Genomic DNA, 21,510 nt, shown 5'->3' on the forward strand with positions numbered 1-21,510 from the left:
ACGTGCAAAATTTCAGCTCTGTAGCTCTTACGGTCTAGGAGGAGTTTGCGTTGATCCAGACGGACGGACGGACGGACATGGCTATTTGAACTCGTCTCGTCGTGCTGATCAAGAATATATATACTTTGTATGGTCGGAGATGCTTCGTTCTATGCGTTGCACACACTTCTGACCAAAATTAATATACCCTTTTTGCAAGGGTATAAAAATCATATTATAAGGAGTCCTGGAGTACTCCATTCGGATACGCCGAATTGTAGCAATTACTAATACACAAAGCAATAAGTAATACATGTTTAATAACGAATAGACAGTAAGTATAGACATACATAATTATAAGCAAGCAAGAACAAAAGAGAATAAATAAAGAACAATCTGAGTTTGACATTGAACAAGCAAGCATCGTGTGTGACTACACTAGGTCTGAAGAAACTCGCACTTAGCTAATCTTAACACATTTGTTTACAACCAATTTGTAAAATATTTCTTTTAAAATTTCTAGATGCATATCGAAATCTTTTGTTGCTACCATAATGTCGTCTAAATATATGATAACTTTTTCATTTCGGTTATCCGATTTCAGACAGTTAAATCGGTTAAAGATATAAGGCTAAGAAAAACTCCCGGCAGTTCTGCCCAAATTGGTCATGCTCGTGTCGAAATGAGAGCAATTTGGTGGTACACTGGACGTATACTTGATCGCCTTGCTGGATTTCTATTTTTGTTCAATATTTTTCCATCTTAGTTACCTCTGACAGTTTGTTGTCGATAAGTCAAGTCAGATCCAAATTTATAAGTTCAGTTACTGTCCTTACTTTGCTCAAGCATTGTTTTTAATTTTCTCTGCATTTTTTTTTGTTTTATTTTGGTAACATTTTTTTTCGGTTTTCATCAAATTTACGTAAAATGTTTAGAGCCATGCAGATGACTATCAATTCGGCCCGATGCCTAGCCTTTTATCCAGACAGGCTCGACCATACACGCCAAGGGGCATGCTACAAGGACAACTACTATGATGTCCTGAATATACCGAGAAATTCCTATAACCAGGAGATCAAACGGGCCTTTATTGAGTTATCGAAGAAATATCATCCAGACGCTAATACAAAAACTGGAAACCCGGAGAAGTTTTTGGGGGTATGCGAGGCGTATCAGGTATTGCATAAGGAGCCGCTGCGTTCACAGTATGATAGCCACCATAAGATGAATTCTCCCGCGGTGGACACCAGCTACTCCTTCGTCAATGTCCACAAGAATTGGCAGCAGTATCAGGCAGCCATGCGAAAGAAGGATCAGGGCTGCAGCATCCAGATCAAGAGACCAGAGAAATCGCCAGTTGTTCAAAATAAACAAGCTAGCTCCTTTGTCCCCTTACTCCCAGGAGTAACCCAGAGCCATCGTGAAAACTTCTGTGGATCCCCCCGATTTCTCCGACACAGGAGGCGATGACACCGAAATGCCAAGTGCTATATTGCTGGTTTTGGATTGGTCAGCGGCCTACTATTCATGGATTCTCTGAGCGATTGGTGCTACAAGGAGCCGCCAGAATGTCCTAAGCCGGGGGCGCTATAAGAATCAGGCTTCCCCACTATTCAAAAGTAACTACATCTGTCTATCCCTTTTCTATGTGTGATTCTGATGTACACGGATGTGAGGGTGAGTTTGTGTTTAGATCATTAGCATGGGCGTGTGTTTAAGATCTTTATGCGGAAGCAACCACCCGGCGATGCTGTTACTCCGTTGTCCACTATCAGGACGAATTAACCAAATTCCAGAATGTCCCAAGGGTCATGGTCATTCGTCATAATTCTTAATTGTAATTTCCCTCTAAACTCCAGAGAGCTAAATATATCTACATAAATTTGCTCGTCGTTAATTGTGTAAAATTTTTGTGAAACCGAAACTGAGACATGGTCTGCTTATGCATAATTTGTCATGCCATCTGACAGGTCGGCAACAGTTAGCCTCCGCCTCACAAGGGGTCTGTCTCCAGTCTGCTTCAACAAATAGTATCACACGCAGACAACCGACAGAAACATAACATAACAGATCAGAACGGAACAGAACTGAATCGTCTATATATCTTCTCTAGTTTGCTTTCAGTTCAGCTAATTAAGAGTGTTTGATCTGCCCAGTTGCAGATGGTACAAAACTCCAATGCTCAATAGCATGTGGAGTGGAGTGAGGAAAAAAAAGTCTTCTCCTCTTCGAATTCCAGACAGAAGTCATTTTTATATTTCGTTTTCATGAGTGAGAAGCTCTTCATGAGCCATGTAACAGAAGCTTTTAGAACATGTTTATGTAAATACAGTGGTAGAAATTCCGATAATCTTAAACAAATAATATAAGAAATTTTAATATATACAAATCTAAGTTAACAATGACGTCTCCTCCTACATACTCCCCCATTGAAGGATAAAGTATGACTCCTTCAATTTACATAAACGTCATCTCTTAACGGCAATGGAGCAAGTTTGCAGATTGGGCGACGAATAATTCCTTTCTTAGTGCGAACATCGGCTACTCTAACCCTTCCATCTGCACCAAGTATGGCTTCGACCACACGACCAGTATCCAGCATTGCGGTGGAAGATTGTCTTCATGGATGAGAACTAATTGATCCTTTGCTATGTTGTTTTCGGGATGCAACCACTTAGAGCGTTCTTGTAATTGATGTACATAGTCGCGCTTCCAGAGTTCCCAGAAGCGTTGCTTGAGATAGGTCACCCTTTGCCAACGAGATAGATAAGAAAGTTTTGAGTCATTTACTACCGGTTCAGGGATCGCTTGCAGTGAACATCCGATCAATAAGTGTGCGGGCGTCAGAGCCTGCCCGTCATTGGGATCATCGCTGTGAATGGATATTGGACGGGAATTCAATATCGCCTCCACTTCAATTGCAATCGAATGAAGCTCTTCATACGTCAAATGAGAAGAGGTCAAATTTTTGATGAGCAGAGTCTTCATTGACTTTACTGCGGCTTCCCATAAGCCTCCAAAATGGGGAGCACGCGGTGGAATGAAATTGAATTCAAAGCCGGCATTTCGGCTAAATTCCTCCAGATTTTTTGCATTGAGTTCTAAACAGAATTGCCGTTTGAAGCCTTCAAGTTGCGAACATGCTCCGACAAAATTGGTGGCATTGTCACAATAAATCCTTTTGGGTATGCCACGTCGTCCGATGAATCGCTTCAAACAGAGAATAAAATTATTAGCAGATAGGTCAGAGATTAGTTCTGTATGAATAGCTTTTAGAGAAAAGCAAACAAATATGGCCAAATATGTTTTGTAAGGAACTTTGCTTCGAATGCGGTACGACGTAAGAAATGGTCCACATAGATCCACTCCGCATATCAGAAACGGGTGTTCGGCCAGGAGACGGTCAGCTGGGAGGTTACCCATGATTTGTCGCATTAATACAGGTTTGTAATGATAGCAATGTGTGCAACTTCTAACAACCTTTCGGACCAGTTCTCGAGCATTTACAATCCATACTGTTAGGCGCAGAATCGCTATCAGAACCTTAGCTCCCGCGTGAAGGTTTAGCAAGTGAAGATCTTCAATATATTTATAAGTGAAATTATGAGTCTTTGGAAGCAATAACGGCATTTTAGCGTCCAATGGTATGTCAGCCATTGCAAGACGGCCTCCAACACGGATAAGTCGAATATTTTGAGAACCTATCTGTTCATTTGAGATGAATGGATTTAACTTTTGAAGCTCCGGCCTCAGTCTTTTAGTTCTTTCGCAAACACATCACTCTGAATGGAAGAGATTATATGATTAAAAGCCAATTTAAATTCTTCTACTGAAATGCTTCTTGTAGCATTTATCGTATTATTGCGGTTAATAGGAACTCGGTTGAAAACTCGTAAAACGTATGCTAAGACTCTCACAATCATACGAAACGATGATAGTCTACTAATGATCTGCTCAACTATGCTCTTTTCTTTATAACTAGTGCTACATTTCAATACAAGGGTGTTTCGCAATTCTAATTTTTTGGGCTCGAAATCTGTCTTTCTTTCAGATTTCGGCCAATGTAATGCATCAAGTGTTAAGAACTTTGGTCCATGAAACCAAATTGTCTGCATTAAATCGCGCGCTGCACAGCCACGTGAAACAATGTCGGCTGGATTATCCCGGCACGTGACTCCAAATGATATCCTGCGATTGAGTTTGTATGGTTGATACGCGATTGGCAATAAAGCATTTTAGAGTTCATGGGTGCATCCAATGAAGAACGACAGTTGAATCTGTCCAAAAATATGTTTTGCTGACAAGACAATTTAATTTGTGTTTGATTTTAGTCCATGTCTGGCAGAGTAAAACGGAATCACAAAGTTCTAAACGAGGTATGCTTTGCGATTGAGTGGGCGCAACTCTCGATCTCGAAATGATCAATGAAGTTACATATTTTCCGTTGTCCAAGACCCTTGCGTATATGCAACATCCATACGGTCGATTTGAGGCATACGAAAATCCATGGATTTCACACTTATTTTTTGGTGATGTGTCAACAAATCGATTTACGCGAACCATGTCAAGATTAGATAAATCAGCTTCAAGTTGTTGCCATCTAGTCCGTAAGATCTCTGGCAACGGGTCGTCCCAGTCCAAGCGCTCGATCCACAAGTCTTGGATCAAGATTTTGTAGCGTATTACGACTGGCCATGATCGATACTATTCTTCGCTTTATTGGTATTGCAGTTAATGGAAGATCAAATCGAAATAATATAAGATCTTCAGTTGGCAGCCACGACATGCCAAGAGCCTTGGTGACATCACTATTGTCAATATTGAGATTATATTCATAATCTGTTGGTGCCCCACTAAAATTTCACTTTGTCAATTCTAAGCCTGCCTTGGAGAGCAATTTGGTAACTTCATTCGTCTTAGAATTGAGTTCTTCGAGTGAGTCAGCTCCATAAAGTAGATCTTCGACGTACATATCCTCAGCTAATACAGCAGCTTCAATTGGAAACAACTCCTTATACGTCTCTGATAAAAACTTTAAGGACCTGATTGCGAGAAATGGAGCGCACGACATCCCATAGGTAACAGTATTCAATTGAAATAATTGAATAGGTTCTTGCGGTGACTTTCTCCACAAAATTTGTTGGAAACTTCTATCCTCAGGTGCGACGAGAAATTGTCTGTTTTTTTTTGGTAAGGCAGCTGTAATAGCATGACGATACAAACGAAACGAGAGTAATGTTAGGATTAGATCTTGTTGAATAGTAGGACCAACCATGAGAATATCATTTAATGATTTATTTGATGATGATTTAGCCAAAGCGTCAAATACTACGCGAAGTTTAGTTGATGAGCTCTGCGGTCTAAGAACACAATGGTGAGGAATAATGTAATGATTTCCCGATTGCAAATTATCTAACGAAGCTACCTCCATGTGATTCAACTTAAGACATTCATTTAAAAAATCGATGTACATTTCCTTTAATTGGTGTTGAGATGCAAGCCGTCTTTCGAGTTGAAGAAAACGTCTTTTTGCACAGGACAACGAGTCTCCAAGTTGTTGAGGAGATTCCTTGAAAGGCAACCGAACCTGTATGCGCCCTGAATCCAGGAATTGTGTGTGCACCTGAAAGTCAGTTTCACATGCTTGTTCTTCTGAGGTTAACGAAATATCTTTATTTGAATTCCATGTATTTCATCCATTTTCCAAAACCTTTCTAATAATATGTTAAGGTCCTGCTGTTGCGTTAAATTACAAGTGTATTGTTGAGTTGATCTTACCCCCGACGATCCATCCTAATGCAGTTTCTACTAGATGAGGAAGACCAATTCCTAAACTAATTTTACCAGTTTTAAGTAGATCAAAAAACTCCTTTACGCTAAGCAACAGATCTACTTTTCCGGGCTTATAAAAGAATGGGTCGGCTAACTCAATTTCTTTGGGAATGGCCCAATTTGACACATCTAGTCTCTTTTCAGGCTGAGGTAGAGATATAGATTTAGTCACGATAAACTCCATATTCCATTCATCTGGAGATATTCTTGAACGAATTTTGGTAGATACGGATTGTTTCAAATGTGTACGTAATTCACCGATTCCAGCAATCTCATAATGATCGTAACGAAACGGAAGCTGAAGCCTTTTGGCTAATTCTTCAGTTATAAAGGTAAGCTCAGAGCACGGATCAAGTAATGCTCTTGCGAACTGAAACTCACCAAGTTTGTCTTGAATAAGAACTATTGTTGTTGGAAGTAATCCCCGCCGAGCGTGGCGAGTCAACATTGATGTTGCAAATGTTTTACTTTCGTTATGTGTATTATGAATGATTTGTTGCGATTGATGATGAATAGAAGGTCCATCTGGTTGATAATTTCCCTGGACGTTTGAATCACCAGGACACCTTGACGCTAGATGACCCTTATTGAGTTAATTTAAACAAAGTGACGCTGTTTTACCAATCTTAAATCGCTCAATAAAAGTTAGCGAAATAAAAACTGGACAGAATGCTAACCTATGTTCAGTTGACTGACATTGAATGCATCTACTTTGGGCTGCAACAAATAGTTTTGAAGTACTATGAATTTTGTCTCTGACCGGTCTTTCCTCTTGTCGGTTTCGCAGATACCCTTCCAAATACTGACAGTGCCGACTGAAATGATAACAGTCGGCCCAGTCTGGCAATTTATCGTATTTTTGAAACCGATTGTATGCTTGTTTGGATTCAAGATCAATTTTTGACATAATGTGAATAAGTACTGAGTTTAATACATCAGCTTCAGACCCAAGAGAGAACAAAGATCCGCGGAGAGCTGAAACCGTATCCAAAATTGTACGCAGGGTAACAGCGTCTGCCTTTTTCATGCTAGCAATGTTAAATAAACTTGAAATATGTTCTACGAAAATAAGAACTTTCTTGTCATATCGCTCGTTTAGGCGCTCTAGGGCCTTCGGATAATTTTCGTCTGATACTTGAAATGGCGAGACTACGCTTAGAGCTTGGCCAGATAGACAACTTATTAGATAGTTAAATTTGTCAACATTGGACAATGAGTTGTCTTGACTGTCCAAGATGATGTAACGATGAATGCAATATAATGAACGAATAAACGACTTTATATAGTTTTTAAGTTTTTATGTTGGGACTTGCGAAGTGCAATGTCCTGTCACGGTCGCCAATGTTTGATCTGCCCAGTTGCAGATGGTACAAAACTCCAATGCTCAATAGCAATGCTCAATGCTCCTCTTCGAATTCCAGAAAGAAGTCATTTTTATATTTCGTTTTCATGAGTGAGAAGCTCTTCATGAGCCATGTAACAGAAGCTTTTCGAACATGTTAATGAAAATACAGTGGTAGAAATTCCGATAATCTTAAACAAATAATATAAGAAATTTTAATATATACAAATCTAAGTTAACAATGACGTCTCCTCCGACAAAAGAGTTATGAAATCTAGCAAGTTTTTTGTTTTTAATTCTATATATGATACTCTACAAATGACTAGAAAGGATGTCTCCTGAGAGATAAACTTGAGAATTTCACGAGAACTTATTACTTGCTTTTCAATTGACTTTTTAAAAGTTTTGTGAAAGGACCCAATCAAAGCTTCAAACCAAATTTGAAGACATTTTCTAAATCTTAGGGATTAATCGATCCTTATCTTTGTGACTCTGTATGTTGGTCATTTTTTGACCGATTTTAAAAATTCATATATTATTTTTCTTATTGAAATGATCTTTTACTTTGCATTAAAACCTTGACAACTTATATTTTGGCCAAATTTCATTTAAATTCTTCTAAATGTCAGGGTATAGCCAAATTATTGTTGGATTTCGATGAGAGTATCTAGTTTTCATAGTCAATTCTAATTCTAGATCTATTCATTGCCATCTCGTTGGGTAGGCTGCTTCGAAACTTCCGCGGAGCTTAGGCCAAGCATGCTTTACATCAGAAGATTTTGTGAATGAAAATGGAATAAGACATGTTAAGGTAGCAACTCGTTCACCTCAAGCAAGCGGACAAGTTGAAAGAATTCACCGGAGTTTAGCATCAATGATAGCAAAATTGGTAGATACAGAAAAAAATTTACATTGGGATGTAGTAGAACATGTTCTAAACAACACTTTACAAAGAACAAATAATCAATATCCGAGTTAAATGTTGTAGGACTCTAGCAGGGAAAGAAAACTGACACATTAGTAAACATAATAAAAAAATGGCAGATATAAAAAGACAAACACGCATATATATGTAGGAACCGGTGATGAGGCACCGATACACAAAAGAACCAGAAGCGGTCATCGTTTCTAAAGCCAGTTTGTAGTGCTAAGCCTCATAAAATAATGAAAGACGGTCACACACAAGACTTGGAAGTTTACAACGACAGCGATCACACGTTTCGGGACATTCCTGCAGTCAGTTTGATATTTCTGTTTAAGCCATAAGAAATTAATTGTAACACTAACATCATTGCCAATAACCGAAACCGGAATATAAATAAAATACCACAAATTGAGGGCCCACCCGGGATGGCAGATTAAAAGTGAAACAATTTCGTTAAAACTTGTGAAATTCTGAGAAGGAAGGAGACAGCAAGTGACGCTGCCTCGAGAAAACCGTCGTTTCAGTGAGTGGAAGCGAGATAGCTGCAGTAAAAGCGCGGTATCGGCGAGCGACAATAAACTTGAAAATTCGACCGATGAGCGAGACAGCAAGTGACGCTGAGATAAGGCAACTGCAGAAGGAGTGAGAAAGCTGATCAGGAAGGTGGTTCCGGAATTTTCGCAGCACATGACAGAACAATCGTGAGAAGTTTGGCCGAAGAAGGTGCCATTGGGATACACCAGCAATCAAAAGGCAAGGCAGGAACGGATCGAAGTGCACAATAGAGAGCGCTGGAGAAGTGTACGGCGCTAGAGAGATTGTGACGATTCCGGTTGCATTGATTCGAGGTTGCAAAATCGATTCAAGGCGGCTACAAGGAGAACTACTATGATGTCCTTAATATACCGAGAAATTCCTTTAACCAGGAGATCAAACGGGCCTTTATTGAGTTATCAAAGAAATATCATCCAGACGCTAATACAAAAACTGGAAACCCGGAGAAGTTTTTGGGGGTATGCGAGGCGTATCAGGTATTGCATAAGGAGCCACTGCGTTCACAGTATGATAGCCACCATAAGATGAATTCTCCCGCGGTGGACACCAGCTACTCCTTCGTCAATGTCCACAAGAATTGGCAGCAGTATCAGGCAGCCAAGCGAAAGAAGCAGCAGGGCTGCAGCATCCAGATCAAGAGACCAGAGAAATCACCAGTTCAAAATAAACAAGCTAATGTAGATTTTGTTACTTTTGACTTCTCAAAGCAGTCCCATCTTGTCTCTCAGCTCCATGAACCTTCCAGTAGATAATGGTTTTGTAAAGATATCAGCCAGTTGATTATCTGTGGGAATATACTCAATAGAAATAAGTTTATTTTCTACTTGCTCTCTGGCAAAATGAAATTTTAATATCTATGTGCTTCGACCGCTTATGACATGATGAACTACTGGCTATGCTTATACAACCCTGGTTATCTTCAAATATTTTTATAGGTTTGTCTAGTTTAATATAAATACTTTTTGAAAGAGACTTCAGCCATAAGGCTTCTCTTACACCTTCAAACAAGACCATATACTCTGCTTCAGTAGATGATGCCGCTACTGAATTCTGCCTTTTGTATTCCAACAAATAAGATTTGAATTAAACATTTGAAACAGATAACCTGTTGTGCTTTTTCTATCAGTTCCATACCCACCCCAATCGGAGTCAACATAGCCAACGAACACATCTTCAAAATCAATAAATTTTTTTAAATTAGTTTTATGTCAATGTTTCCTTTAAGGTACCTCAGAACCCTTTTAAAACCTTTCCAAAGTTCTATATTATTTTTATTAGTATATCTACTTAAAATATTGACGGCTGTTGCAATATCCGGACGAGTACAAAGCATTATGTACATTAAACTTCCAATCAAATTTCGACAAGATCGTATGTGTCGTCTGAGTTTAACATTTCATAATTTAGTTTACTTGGAAGTGGATTATTTACAGATTTACATTCCTCCATATTAAAATTAGTTAAAACCCTTTTTATTTAGGCAGATTGGCTTAACAATATCTGATCTTGGCATATTTCAATTTTCATTCCAATAAAGTGTCGTATTTCCCCAAGATCTGTCATTCTAAACTTTGTCATAAGGTATTGTTTGAAACTGCTCATTATTTTTAAGTCTAAATCATCCACATATAATAACACATAAATATTCTTCTTTATATTGCCTTGATCTTGGACATATATACACGGATCAACAGGAGAATTCTTAAATTCACACTCCTTTAGCGCTTGCTCAAACACTTCAAACCAGCACCTTGCTGCTTGTTTGAGCCTATAAATTGCTTTATTTAGTTTACATACATTTCCATCATTGCAAATAATTCCCTCAGGGACTTTCATATATATTTCTTCTTTTAGCATACCATTTAGAAATGCCGTTTTAACATTCATATGATGTACTTTAAAGTTATATTGGACAGCAATAGACAACACAAGTCGAAGACTAGGGATTCTAGCAACAGGAGCGAATGTTTCATCGTAATCTATTTGATATTTTTGTGTAAAACCGCGTGCAACTAATCTTGCCTTACATCTACCTGGATTTCCCATTTCATCATGTTTTAAAGTAAACACCCACTTACTATCTACAATGTTCTTATTTTCAGGTCTTTTAACAATAGTCCAAGTATTGTTTAAGTCATGAGCGGATAATTCTGTTAGGTAGAAAAATGTCTGCACAGTGAAATTGTAAAATAAGAACACAAGACAAATTAATATGTACAAGTCAAACGTTTTATTCAGAGAGAGCGGGAAAACGAAGTGAGTAAAAAGATCATTGTAGTTAAAGGCGGAACAAAGCTAGAAATGGATAATCATAAAGCTATAAATCGATAAAATGTAATTTGCATATTTAAACTATTTCAACATATGTAAATAGCATATTTCCATAATTTCAACACTTCTTAAATTACATTTTAATACAAAAAATTCAGTTATTCAATCATTCCAAGATGCTTTACAGACTTTACATGTTTTTCTTTCTGTAAGTTTTTAGTAAGTATATCAGCTACATTATCATCTGTTTGAATATACCCTTCAGTACCAAATGTCGCCGGGGACAAAATCGGCACATATTCCGAACCACTGACGTCGACAGAAAAAAATTCTGCCAGCTCATTTCATGCTGAGGTTAGCCGAATATGGAATAAATTATCAAGAAACCTTTTCGCCAGTTATACGATATGAAAATATTAGACTTGTTTTAGCTGTTGCTGCCGAAAAGAGTTGTACTTACTTACTTTAGTAAGGCTTTTGATACGGTTGATCGTTCTATGCTTCTCGTGAAATTTAACATCATGGATTTTTCCCCAAAACTATTGGCTTGGTTAAAGTCGTATCTTATTGGCAGAACCCAAAATGTGTCTTTTCATTCCTCGACATCTAAAACCGTTCGAGTGACGTCAGGTGTACCCCAAGGCAGTCATCTGGGCCCACTATTATTTACATTGTTTATAAATGATTTGCCTTTGGCCTTGGCTGATTGTTATTTCTATAATGATCCTTCTTTCCAACAGTACTTGCAATCAGATCTCGAAGCGTTCTGTGATTGGTGCCACGTTAATAAATTACACCTTAATGCCTCTAAGTGTTCTTTTTATGACTTTCAGTCGTTTGTCTCCGCTCCTAGCTCATTACTCTATTAAGTCTGTTCTGTTAGATTGTGTACCATCATTCAAAGACTTAGGCGTTATGTTTGACCCTAAACTTTCATTCAATGTTCATATTTCTTCAATTGTCAATAGAGCATGCAGCTTTCTTGGCTTCATTAAACGTTGGGCCAAAGAATTTGATGATCCCTATGTAACAAAGGTTTTATACACTTCGTTAGTTCGCCTCACCTTATCTCTCCTCATCTTCCTGTCACTTCTCTTCGCGCTATACTTTTTAATCATCTACAGCGAAACCAATGAAAATATTCTGGACTTGGATTGGCTTCAACTCATCCCCGACCACATTGGCTGTGAATCGGGGCGATAGCTGGCACCTTGTGCAAACAAAACACCTCCACCAGGTCGGGGATGTTTAGTTGTGTATAAAGCTAAGCTACCTTCTTCATTTAATTACTATCTGTCTTTAGCTTAAGCTTTTTCGTCGACTGCTGTGTTAGTTGACGTAAATAAATAAATAAATAAAAATAAAATATTTCGCTCCGCCAACGGATTGAGTGTTTATTGGGCCACATACATCTGTATGTATTAATTCTAACAATTGCGATGCACAGTTCGAACTTTGAGCGAATGGTCGCGAGCATATTTTAGATTGGTTACACGTATTACAGTTCGAAAAACGTTTTAAATTAATGCCGTGTGACCATATCTATTGTGCCACAAAATTTCTTTCTCTTTCATATAAAACAATCTGTTTTTGGTAATTTTATTAAAAAGAAACAAATTGTCTTGCTTTAAAGCTGTAATCATGGTACTACCGTCATTCGATTTTACAACAGCACAATTTTCTTTGAACGTAACTGTGTGACCATAGCTTAGCGATGCACTCACGAAAAAAAATTTAATTTCAGGTCTGGCACATATAGAACATTTTTTAATGTTATTACACATTCACTTGTATTTATTTGAACTGTTCCTCTTCCAGGGCTTCTAATCTGTAAATCAGCAGCTAAACATATCATATCGTTTTTCTCAATGTAAGAAACAAACAAATCTTTTTCGTAGCACATGTGCGAGGTGGCACCATTGTCAATACACCAATTGCCGTTTGCAAATTTCTTTTTTGTATTGCCGAATACACTGCATAAGAATTTTGGTGTTTCTTCTCTGCTTCTTTACTTTCTTGTTGCTTAACTCTACACTGTACTGATCGATGCCCGCTTTTTCCACACTTGAAACAGTTTCCGTTGAATTTACCGGTTTCGCGTTTTTCATTTTGTTTCTTGTTGGTGCCTGCATAGAAGGCTTGTTGCGCGTTTGCTTTTTCACCGTTTTCTTTTATGCGAATTGCTTCTGCCAGCAGCTTCACTTTTAGCACTTGTAAAGACGGTAGAGAATCTCGTGTCTCCATTGCTACCACAAAATGTTCATAATCAGAGCTCAAACTTGACAAAAGAATTATTACTTTTAGTTCTTCACTTAAATCAATTCCAACCTCAATCAGCTTACTGATTAGTTCCACGAATGAATTTATATATTGTGGAATTTCACTGTTTGCTTCCATTTTCAGGTTCAAAAGTTTTTTATAAAGCAACACTTTTTGAATTGGCCCGGTGGGCACGTGTACATTGCGTAGTACATCCCATGCTTCTTTTGAGGTCTTACAATTTTTAATGTAGTTCAATTGAGAAGTATTCACATATAGAATAATACAAGCTAGCGCTTTTTCATCGACTATTACCGATTTTGCTGGATCGAAGACTTCTATTCCACTCACGAATTTCCACAGTTCTTGGTGAATTAGTATACTTCGCATTTGTATACTCCACACGTCATAATTATGCTCATTGAGCTTTTCGTTTTGAAAACTTTGACTCATCTTTTACAATTTTAAAATTTCGTATTCTGTTAGACCTGGGCCCATAACCAATGTTAGGTAGAAAAATGTCTGCATAGTGAAATTGTAATTGTTTTATTCAGATAGAGCGGGAAAACGAAGTGAGTAAAAAGATCATTGTAGTTAGAGGTGGAACAAAGCTAGAAATGGATAATCATAAAGCTATAAATCGATAAAATGTAATTTGCATATTTAAACTATTTCAACATATGTAAATAGCATATTTCCATAATTTCAACACTTCTTCTCAAATTACATTTTAATACAAAAATACCAAAAATTCAATAATTCCAAGATGCTTTACAAACTTTACATGTTTTTCTTTCTGTAACTTTTTAATAAGTATATCAGCTACATTATCATCTGTTTGAACATAGTTAGTTGATATTATTTTCATTGCAACAATTTCTCTGATGTGATGGTGCTTAATTTCAATATGTTTATTTCCCTTTTGGGGTATTAGATTTTTTTTTTTATTTTTTGCGCTAATATTATCAAATTTTAAAAAAAAATTTTTTTTAAAAAAAAAAAAAAAAAATTTTTTTAAAAAAACCAGAAAAAAAATTTTTCTTAGCTGCTGTAGACTGGGCGACGTATTCAGCTTCTGTACTGCTGTGGGCAACCAAACCCTGTTTCTTCGATTCCCACGAAAACGCTGCTCCACCAAAATAAAATCCGTATCCTGTATAGGATTTTCTGTCTAGGCTGTCGTTCGCCCAGTCTGCATCAACAAATCCGTCAACGTCAACGCTACATCATGCTCACTATGTGGATCACTGTTTCGCTGCGCCAGTTTACTAATTGAGTGAGCAATATCGGGACGTGTAGATATAGCGAGATACATTAAAGAGCCAACCAGGGATTGACATTGGGTCACATCTACCCTCTTACATTTCTTATCGTTGCAGCTAATCTTAAAACCAGGATCTAAAGGTGTTGATACTGAACGACATAAAATCATATTGTACTTTTCTAACAAGGACTTTATATATTGCTTCTGACAAATTGAAATAGAACCAACTTCTCCTTGACGTGAACTTCTATACCAAGGAAATTATTTAAATCAGATGAATCTTTAATATCAAATGAACACTTTAATGTTTTTTTCTATGTGAGCAATATGGTTTTTCTTTGAACAGGCAATAATAAAATCATCTACATAAACAGCTATTAAACTGTACGAACTTTGATCAATCTGTTTCTTATATAAACATGGCTCATTTTTTGTAGCTTCAAATCCTAGATTCTGTAATACTTCATTAAGTGTGCTATTCCAAGCCCTGCCCGATTGCTTAAGGCCATATAAGGCTTTTTGTAATTTAATTGACACGATGATGATGATCTTTACTAACAAAATGTTCTGGCTGCCTCATATACACTGTTTCAGTTAAATTACTGTTTAAATAAGCATTTGAAACATCTACCTGATGTAAGTACAACTCTTTTTCGGCAGCAACAGCTAAAACAAGTCTAATATTTTCATATCGTATAACTGGCGAAAAGGTTTCTTGATAATTTATTCCATATTGCTAATTACAGCCCATAGCTACCAGTCTTGACTTAAAATTTGTTATGTTGCCCTGATTATTTCTCTTAACTCGAAATACCCACATGGAACCGATTGCTTTCTCTCCAGGTGGTAGGTTCACCAATGACCAGGTTTTGTTGACAATGAGAGCATCATACTCTCGCTTCATAGACTTCTCCCACTCAAACGAATGTTTGCTTTGTAAGACTTGCTTGACCGTATTGGGGGTTTCGACATCATGATAGGCGACCATATTGTGAAGCATATTGTATTGTTTTTTAGGTTTACCTGGCTGTCCGGTGCGAATAAGACTTGTCCTTCCAGATCCACGACGTTCAGGCTCATTTTCTTCCTCGGAGTCGTTGAATGCTGCAGAGTCGTTGAAACTCACGTACTGCTCGTTTTCGTTGAAAAGTGTCTCATCCATGTCGACTTCTTCTTCTTGAGATAAATGTTGAGTTGCTTCTTCTGGCGTAAAGTCTTCTGTTTCTCCAGTTGCCAAAACTTGTGCTTCATTTGGGAACAAATCATCGTCATGGGTAAAATCATTTTCATTATGATTGTCTATAACAAACGATGTAAAATTGTTAGTACTCGATTCATCTGTATAACACACATTTTTAGGAACTTCGTCTTCAACAAATTTTACGTCACGCCGCTCGATGACTTGCTTCTTATCTCTGTCATAGAGTCGTTAGGCCTTTGCATTTAGAGAATATCCAACAAAAACATACAGTTTACCCTTAGGCCGAAATTTGTGATAATGCATTTTATCTAGCGCGTAAGCATTAGATCCAAATATACGAAGGTGAGACACCGAAGGCCTGTGTCCACTCCAAATTTCAACAGGCGTTGTACCTTTTAGCGCCATAAGGATTCTTCCACCTTTGATTGAACCATCATTGATCGTGCCATTTCTACTAGGGTGCGATTCGCTCTTTCTGCCACGCCGTTTTCTTGGGGGGTATACGGTACGGTTAATTGTCGTTTAATGCCGTGAGCGTTTAGAAAAATATCCAATTTTTTGTTAACGTATTCTCCGCCATTATCACTACTTATGGCTTTTATCTTTCTTTCTGTCTGACACTTGACTAAGTTTTTGAAATTTTTCTAATGCTTCATTCTTTGATTTCATAAAGTAAACAAAAACACGCTTTGACATATCGTCTATGAACGTAATAATATTACGTCTTCCCTTCAACATCTATCCAGATCCACTATTTCTCTTGTCAGCATGGCTTCATGAAAGGTCGTTCGTCGCTTACCAACCTTTTAGAGTTGACTACCCTTGTACACCATGGCTTCCGTAAAAAGTGTCAAACTGATGTTATTTATACTGACTTTAGTAAGGCTTTTGATACGGATGATCATTCTATGATTCTCGCGAAATTTTACATCATGGGTTTTTCCCCAAAACTATTGGCTTGGTTAAAGTCGTATCTTATTGGCAGAACCCAAAAGGTGTCTTTTCATTCCTCGACATCTAAAACCGTTCGAGTGACGTCAGGTGTACCCCAAGGCAGTCATCTGGGCCCACTATTATTTACATTGTTTATAAATGATTTGCCTTTGGCCCTGGCTCATTCACGCGTGCTCATGTTTGCGGATGACGTCAAGATTTGTTATTCCTATAATGATCCTTCTTTCCAACAGTACTTGCAATCAGATCTCGATGCGTTCTGTGATTGGTGCCATGTTAATAAATTACACCTTAATGCCTCTAAGTGTTCTTTTATGACTTTCAGTCGTTTGTCTCCGCTCCTAGCTCATTACTCTATTAAGTCTGTTCTGTTAGATTGTGTACCATCATTCAAAGACTTAGGCGTTATGTTTGACCCTAAACTTTCATTCAATGTTCATATTTCTTCAATTTTCAATAGAGCATGCAGCCTTCTTGGCTTCATTAAACGTTGGGCCAAAGAATTTGATGATCCCTATGTAACAAAGGTTTTATACACTTCGTTAGTTCGACTCACTTTATCTCTCCTCATCTTTCTGTCACTTCTCTTCGCGCTATACTTTTAAATCATCTACAGCGAAACCAATGAAAATATTCTGGACTTGGATTGGCTGCAACTCATCCCCGACCACATTGGCTGTGAATCGGGGCGATAGCTGGCACCTTGTGCAAATAAAACACCTCCACCGGGTCGGGGATGTTTAGTTGTGTATAAAGCTAAGCTACCTTCTTCATTTAATTACTATCTGTCTTTAGCTTAAGCTTTTTCGTCGACTGCTGTGTTAGTTGACGTAAATAAATAAATAAATAAAAATAAAATATTTCGCTCCGCCAACGGATTGAGTGTTTATTGGGCCACATACATCTGTATGTCTTAATTCTAACAATTGCGATGCACAATTCGAACTTTGAGCGAATGGTCGCGAGCATATTTTAGATTGGTTACACGTATTACACGTATAAACGTTTTAAATTAATGCCGGTCACGAGTTGTTTATCTATTATTTCGTTCAAACTGCGAAAATTAAGGTGACCATATCTATTGTGCAACAAAATTTCTTTCTCTTTCATATAAAACAATCTGTTTTTGGTAACGTTATTAAAAAGAAACAAATTGTCTTGCTTTAAAGCTGTAATCATGGTACTACCGTCATTCGATTTTACAACAGCACAATTTTCTTTGAACGTAACTGTGTGACCATAGCTTAGCGATGCACTCACGAAAAAAAAATTTAATTTCAGGTCTGGCACATATAGAACATTTTTTAACGTTATTACACATTCACTTGTATTTATTTGAACTGTTCCTCTTCCAGGGCTTCTAATCTGTAAATCAGCAGCTAAACATATCATATCGTTTTTCTCAATGTAAGAAACAAACAAATCTTTTTCGTAGCACATGTGCGAGGTGCACCACTGTCAATACACCAATTGCCGTTTGCAAATTTCTTTTTTTGTATTGCCGAATACACTGCATAAGAATTTTGGTGTTTCTTCTCTGCTTCTTTACTTTCTTGTTGCTTCACTCTACCCTGTACTGATCGATGCCCGCTTTCTCCACACTTGAAACAGTTTCCGTTAAATTTACCGGTTTCGCGTTTTTCATTTTGTTTCTTGTTCGTGTTTGCTTTTTCACCGATTTATTTTATGCGAATTGCTTCTGCCAGCAGCTTCACTTTTAGCACTTGTAAAGACGGTAGAGAATCTCGTGTCTCCATTGCTACCACAAAACGTTCATAATCAGAGGTCAAACTTGACAAAAGAATTATTACTTTTAGTTCTTCACTTAAATCAATTCCAACCTCAATCAGCTTACTGATTAGTTCCACGAATGAATTTATATATTGTGGAATTTCACTGTTTGCTTCCATTTTCAGGTTCAAAAGTTTTTTATAAAGCAACACTTTTTGAATTGGCCCGGTGGGCACGTGTACATTGCGTAGTACATCCCATGCTTCTTTTGAGGTCTTACAATTTTTAATGTAGTTCAATTGAGAAGTATTCACATATAGAATAATACAAGCTAGCGCTTTTTCATCGACTATTACCGATTTTGCTGGATCGACGACTTCTATTCCACTCACGAATTTCCACAGTTCTTGGTGAATTAGTAAACTTCGCATTTGTATACTCCACACGTCATAATTATGCTCATTGAGCTTTTCGTTTTGAAAACTTTGACTCATCTTTTACAATTTTAAAATTTCGTATTCTGTTAGACCTGGGTGCATAACCAATGTTAGGTAGAAAAATGTCTGCACTGTAAGATTCTAATTATTTACAAAGTCTGTTAAATGCTCATGTATATACCGAAACCGGTATTGTAGTATCGATTGTTAGTAATAAGTATCGATTGTTAGTAATAAGTATCGATTGTTAGCGATAAGTCCTCGATAGGTTGAGAGACGGCGTCTCTCTTCTCTTCCGGCGACGCAACGAGCAAGTTGCATCTGCGCAGAAAAACCAAAGATAAAATCCAGGAAATACAAATTAATCGTTATCATATTTTTCCAATAAATAGGTATTTACAACTCAGAAGTGGGATGACCACCCGAAAGGATACATATTTCGGGACACGGCGCGCCACACGTTCCACATCTAGGACGGCCGCCTCCACGCCCACCGCTGCTGGTGCACCCACTGCTGTGACTACCGCTGCAGTACCGACGGCCACAGGAGCCGCCGCTGCTGCGCCTGCCGCTGCAGTACCGAGAGCCGCTGTGCCAACTGCCGCCACACTCGCCCCTGCTGGGCCAACTGCTGACATGCTCGCCCCCGCCGGGCCAACTGCTGCTATACTCGCCCCTGCCGGGCCAACTGCTGACATGCTCGCCTCCCCCGGGCCAACTGCTGCTATACGAGCCCCTGCTGGGCTAACTGATGCCACCTCCGCCCCTGCTGGGCCAACCGCTGCGACACTCGCCCGTGCCGGGCCAACTGCTGACATGCTCGCCCCTGCCGGGCCCGCCACTGCTGGGCCAACGCCGCCATACGAGCCCCTGCTGGGCTAACTGATGCCACCTACGCCCCTGCTGGGCCAACCGCTGCGACACTCGCCCCTGCCGGGCCAACTGCTGACATGCTCGCCCCTGCCGGCCCGCCGCTGCTGGGCCAACCGCCGCCATACGAGCCCCTGCTGGGCTAACTGATGCCACCTCCGCCCCTGCTGCGCCAACCGCTGCGACACTCGCCCCTGCTGAGCCAACTGCTGACATGCTCGCCCCTGCCGGGCCCGCCGCTGCTGGTCCAACCGCCGCCATACGATCCCCTGCTGGGCTAACTGATGCCACCTCCGCCCCTGCTGGGCCAACCGCTGCCACACTCGCCCCTGCCGGCCCCGCTGCGGCTATATTCGCCCCCGCTGTAACCGCTGCCGCCTTTGCACCCGCTGCCACTGCTGTGCCCGCTGCCGCTGCTGTGCCCGCTGCCGCTGCTGTGCCCGCCGCCTCTGCACCCGCTGCCACTGCTGTGCCCGCTGCCGCTGCTGTGCCCGCCGCCTCTGCACCCGCTGCCGCCGCTGCACCCGCTGCCACTGCTGTGCCCGCTGCCGCTGCTGTGCCCGCCGCCTGTGCGCCCGCTGCCACTGTTGTACCAGCCGCCGCTGCCGCCTCTGCACCCGCTGCCGCCACTGCTGTACCAGCCGCCGCTGCCGCCTCTGCGCCCGCTGCCACTGCTGTGCCCGCCGCCGCTGCCACATCCACTGTGCCTGCGGATGCTGTGCCCTCCGACTATGTGTCTGCCATGCGGGCTGCGGCCTCGCTCGCCGCCCCCGCCACTGGTCCCGACGCGGACCCATGGGATGAGATGCCCGCTTTAGTGCCCTCCGTATCGACTGCCGCGGCCGCCATCACACCGGCTACTTCCGCCTCCCCCAGCCTGGACGAGCAACTGGGGACGCTGCAGAAACAACATGAGTTGCTACAGCTACAGCATCAAATCCTCAAACTGCAGCAGGGGATTGACGAATTCCAAGCACCGAGACAGCAAGTCAGCGACGTGAGTGTCATTGAGAGCATGGTGGCTCGATTTTCAGCGGATACCGCATACGATGTGAAGAAATGGCTGAACGATCTGGAAGACGCATTTGAAATTCTGCAGTTGAACGACCGCCTACGGTTGGTCGCATGCCGTCGTATGCTGGAAGGTACGGCAGCGGTGCTGCTGCGCACGGTATCGGTGCACAGCTACGAAGAATTGAAGGCAATCCTCTTGCGAGAATTTGGACGCTCGTGTAGCATCGAGGAAGTGTACCACGCTCTGCGTGGCCGGCGCATCAAGGCAGGCGAGGGATGTTTAAGATTCGCAATCGAGATGCAGGAGATTGCCATGAATGCTCCGATTCCGGAGAACGAGCTGGTCGACCTGATCATTGATGGATTGCGGGACAATTCTACTCGAGTCGGCATGCTGTACTCAGCTCGGACAATGGCTGAACTGAAGCCCCTACTGGAACGCTACGAGCGCCTCCGTATGCAGGCCGCTGCCTCCAGACAAAGCCAATAGTGTGAAAGCGCAGCCAACAACAACTGCCGTGGCGCCTGGAAATAAATCGTCAGGCACCGTCACGAGTGAGACCAGATGCTTCAACTGCTCAGGATGGGGGCATTACAAGAGTCAATGCCCGAAACCAATGAGACCTCCGAATTCATGTTTCAAGTGTGGCATAGTGGGCCACAGCTACAAAAACTGCCCGTCTCGAATTGGAAATGCAACCAATATCACTGCTGCCGCCGCCGCTGATGAAGCGGGAAATCGACTAGACCATTTACAACTGGTGAGTGTTGCTTTTGTTTGTGATGAAGTGCAAGATAGGAGATTTATAGATATGTTTGCTCTCCTTGATTCGGGCAGTCCAAAGAGTTTTATCCGTCAATCTGAAGTCCCCTCCA

At 40.3% G+C, this 21,510-nt stretch overlaps 1 long non-coding RNA gene across 1 annotated transcript in view; it reads left to right on the plus strand.

The window, feature by feature from the left end:
• The first annotated feature begins 766 nt into the window (after positions 1 to 766).
• Positions 767 to 21,510, plus strand: part of LOC137578608 (uncharacterized) — a 39,628-nt gene continuing 18,884 nt past the window's right edge. Inside the window, exons 1-2 of the long non-coding RNA XR_011032714.1 lie at positions 767 to 1,656; positions 7,878 to 7,964. This is a non-coding gene — a long non-coding RNA (uncharacterized lncRNA). The remainder of the gene's footprint in view (positions 1,657 to 7,877; positions 7,965 to 21,510) is intronic.

Source organism: Drosophila tropicalis, unplaced genomic scaffold, assembly GCF_018151085.1.
Source record: "Drosophila tropicalis isolate 14030-0801.00 unplaced genomic scaffold, ASM1815108v1 contig_61, whole genome shotgun sequence".
Taxonomy (NCBI): Eukaryota; Metazoa; Arthropoda; class Insecta; order Diptera; family Drosophilidae; genus Drosophila; species Drosophila tropicalis.